Here is a 4,754-nt window from a genome sequence, read left to right on the forward strand (position 1 = left end):
TGAAGAAGAAAGTTCAGATGACGATTTTTAGGGATTTTAAAGGTCAGTTCGGTTTCATATAAATTTTTTTAGCCTGGCATTGCAGTCTAATAATAAAAATGGTAAAAATGTTATGTTTTAAAAAATTGCTTAAAAATTAAGGTGTGTCTGTCTTACAGTCCCTAAAGTAAGATATTAATTTTAATTCATATATTTCGAGAACGGATAGGTAACACATCGTACCTTAGACTAAGAATCAACGATTGACTGCAATTAATCGATTGTTCATAGTTAGGCTGGTAATTGATTATGGATATAGCGATATTTCTTTAACGTTTATTAACGTTTCAGACTAGTGATTATACATACGATTAATTACTTCAGTTTTTCCTTTTTTATTTTAAATCTTGTTGACTGTCGATTTGCTGTGTGTAGCTTGATTATGGGAAGAGAGTCCGACTGCCCCTAGTACGCACCATGTAATGTCGGCGCAAGTCATTACATTTCATGTCGACTGTGTTCTGTATACGACTGCTGCCAACAACAGCAGTTGACAGTAGTGGCCCTTAAGTAACGTGGCGAAGTCTTGTGTTAAGTGTATCATGTCAGAAACAGATAAGTGTATTTGAACATGAATGTCTCTACGATGTGTTTTCATCACCTATAAATCAGTGGGTGTTCCATCCCTAACCAAGCCTTATTGTTCTGTCCTCTATCAGAGTCGTGTGTAGATGCGCGCTAACCTAAAATTACGACACCAAAGAAACGAAGTATAGTATGGAAATTTTTTGAGGTAGGTGACAAAGATTTACGTAAATGTATGCTGTGCATTATAATTAATCGACTAACCGATTATTATTATACAATTAATCGATATGATTAATCTGTAAATTTAAATAATCGAAAAAATATTGACTCTTGATTGACTGACTGGTTTGCGCAGGGAGATAAAAGAGAAGTGGTCTTGCCTGCACTTTCTACATCTACAACTACGTCTACGTCATTACTCTGCTTTTCACAATTAAGTGTCTGGCAGAGGGTTCAATAAACCACCTTCTTTACCGTCTTTACCGTTCCACTCTCGAACGGCGCGGGATAAACGAGCTCTTAAATGCTTCTGTGCGAGACCTGATTTCTCTTATTTTATCGTGATGATCATTTCTCCCTATGTAGGTGGGTGCCAACAGAATGTTGCAATTGGAGGAGAAAACTGGTGATTGAAATTTCATGAGAAGATCCCGTCGCAACGAAAAACGCCTTTGTTTTAATGATTGCCACTCCAATTCACTTATCATGTCTGCGGCACTATCTCCCCTATTTCGCGATAATGCACAACGAGCCGCCCTTCTTTGAACTTTTTCGATGTCATCCGTCAGTCCCACCTTATTCGGATCCCACACCGCACAGCAATACTCCAAAATAGGGCGACAAGTGTGGTGTAAGCAGTCTCTTTATTGCACCTTCTAAGTGTTCCACCAGTGAATCGCAATCTTTGGTTTTCTCTACCCACAATATTATCTATGTGATCATTACAATTTCGGTTATTTGTAATTGTAATCCCTAAGTATTTACTTGAATTTACAGCCTTCAGATTTATGTGACTTACCGCGTAATCGAAATTTAGCGGATTTTTTTTAGTACTCCTGTGAATAACTTCACACTTTTCTTTATTCAGGGTCAATTGCCACTTTTCGCACCACGTAGATATCTTATCTAAATTATTCTGCAATTCCTTTTGGTCATATGATGACTTTACAAGGCGGTAAATGACAGCGTCATCTGCAAATAATCTATGAGGGCTACTCAGATTGTCTTCTATGTCATTAATATATATCAGGAACAATAGAGGGCTTATAACAGTTCCCTGGGGAGCGTCGGATATTAGTTCTGTTTTACTTGATGACTTTCCGTCTGCTACTATGAACTATGACCCTCCTGACAGGAAATCGCGAATCCAGTCACATAACATATCCCATAGGCGCACAGTTTGGTTAGAAGACGCTTGTGAGGAACGTTGTCGAAAACCTTCTGTAAATCTAAAAACATGCCACCAATTTGACATCTCCTGTCGATAGTACTCATTACTTCATGAGTATACAGAGATAGTTGTGTTTCACAAGAACTACATTTCCTGAATCCGTGCTGACTATGTGTCAATAAATCGTTTTCTTCGAGGTGATTCATAATGCTCGAATACAGTAAATGTTCCAAAACCGTAGTGCAAATCGACTTTTGTGATATGAGCCTGTAATTCAGCGGATTACTCCTATTTCCCTTTTTGGGTATTGGTGTGACTTGAGCAATTTTCCAGTCTTCAGGCACGGAACATTCTGTGAGCAAGACGTTGTATATAGTTGTTATATATGGAGCTATCACATCAGCATACTCTGAAAGGAACCTGACTGATATACAATCTGGACCGGAGGCCTTGCCTTTGTTAAGTTATTTAAGCTGTTTTGCTACACCGAGGGTATCTACTTCTATGTTTCTCATCTTCGCAGTTGTTCTTGATTGGATTTCAGGAATATTTACTTCGTCTTCTTTGGTGGAGTTTCGGAAAACCGTGTTCAATAACTCTGCTTTAGTGGCGCTGTCATCAGTGACTTCACCGTTGTTTTCGCGCAGTGAAGGTATTGATTGTGTCTTACCAAAAAATGGCTCTGAGCACTATAGGACTTAACATCTGAGGTCACCAGTCCCCTAAAACTTAGATCTACTTAAACCTAAACTAATCTAAGGACATCACACACATCCATGCCCGAGGCAGGATTCGAACCTGTGACTGTAGCAGTCGCTCGGTTCCGGACTGAAGCGCCTAGAACCGCACGGCCGCATCGGCCGTCGCGCCTTGCCAATGGTGTGCTTTATGTATGACCAGACACCTTAACTGAGTTTATTGTGTGGCCTCCCTTTCTGTGATTCTAGCAAACACAGCCGGTACTCTTAAAGTGCAGTAGGAGACCCTTTACTGGTTCTTTATTAGACACCGTTTCTTCAGGAATTAATGATCTGAGCACTCTGTGTCTTTTACCCTACAAAGCTTCGTGTTGCTAGATTAAACGAGGTGTGGTTTCAGCCCATTCACCACAAAGTCTACACATTGCGGCTTCTTTCTCTATACCCATCGTGTGAAACATTTTCTAAAGTTGCCTGTCATTAATCCTACCATGACCTTTATCTGACTCCTGCCCAAACCTATGATTTCAGAACTTCTCTATGGAGATGTTTTCGGCGCCATTAGCTTGCCAAGTTCTTGTTTTTGGATCTTACTTTAGTACTCTGCCTGCTGCCAATGGATCCAGCTCCTGGCCTGCCTTTCAGCTTATTCGCTGCCACTAACTTCTGAGTGACATAGATGTACAGCAAGTTTACCCGTTTGCTTTAGCTTAGCCTCACAAGGGCTTCAAGGCGTTTTGGAACGGTCTTTGATCTTGTTACAGGGACTGATAGACATTTCAGAGCTGCCTGGCTGTCAGAACGAATGTACATGCCACGATCCTTATTGTATCTACTTAGATTCTCCTGTGCGCACATCCTGATACTGGATATTCCCGTCTGGAATACCATGTCCAGCTTCCCCGTCTGCTTTCGACCATCAGTAAACCAGGCTGTATCAAGGTTCGTTCTTCGAGCTCTTCCAATTGTTACCTGGAAAGGTTTTCTGAAGCAGCTGGAAGTTATTGTGTAGCCATCTGGAATTTCCCGAATCATTTCTGTATTTATACAAATTAAATGACATAACTTCAGAAAACATACTGGTCTCATACAGATATGATTTTATGTTTACAGACTGAAGCGACAAATTAAAATTTGTACCCAGGACAATAATCGAACCCAGATCTCCTGCTTACTAGGCAGATGCGTTAGCCACTAAGCCACCTTCACACAGTGGTTCACGTACCTGTCCCTTGCGCGCCTTCCCCCTCGATCCAATTATGTTCGTGCATAAGGGGGAATTTAAAATAGGCTTGCGTGGCAGTGAGAATTTGTATGAAGGGGGAAGAGAAACCCAAGTAATCCGTGCATTTCTTTGAACAGCTGCACCACGGTGGCCTAGTAGGCAGGAGACCGAGGTTCGATTCTAGGCGTTGATGCAAATTCTCACTCTCTTCTTCAGTCTGTATACACAGAAAATTTCTGTGTTTATCATGTTCACTAGATCTATGTGGGGTTCTGGGTATCCTAAAGTTTTCCAGTGAGTTCCACTTTTTCACTTGTATTCCCCATCACTGCCACCATTGTAACCCAAAGGTGTAATGGTGGCATGTCCAGCATTGTCTCCTGCCGAGCAGTGGAAATGCTGCTGATTCCATCTGTTATGGATAAGCGGTTCAATCCCTGCACCTTATCAAGCTTCTTACCAGCCACCTTCTCTTCTGCTTCATTCCGCCATACCGTAGTACTATAAATTATCATTGGTGTTATTACAGAGTTTTATATCCAGTAGACACTCCTGGGACTTAGACCCCAGTTTTTGACCTAGGCTCTTACACAGCATAGACGAACACATTTCGCCTTAGGACATACATTGTCCAATCACGTTAATGTTACCACCTATCAAAAACCTGACTAACCAATTTTTGCAGCTCGAACCGCAGTGACAGGTGCATATGTGCATGAAGAAAGTCAATGAGGTTCTGGAAAATACCGACTGATGCCGACTCTATTGCCATGGCCAGCTGCGCTAAGTTTCTCACTTGAAGATCCACAGTGCGAACAGCAAGATCGAGGTGGTCTCACAGATTCTCGATTGAGTTTAAATATGGGGAGTTTGG

Source organism: Schistocerca cancellata, chromosome 7 (assembly GCF_023864275.1).
Source record: "Schistocerca cancellata isolate TAMUIC-IGC-003103 chromosome 7, iqSchCanc2.1, whole genome shotgun sequence".
In the NCBI taxonomy this organism is placed as follows: Eukaryota; Metazoa; Arthropoda; class Insecta; order Orthoptera; family Acrididae; genus Schistocerca; species Schistocerca cancellata.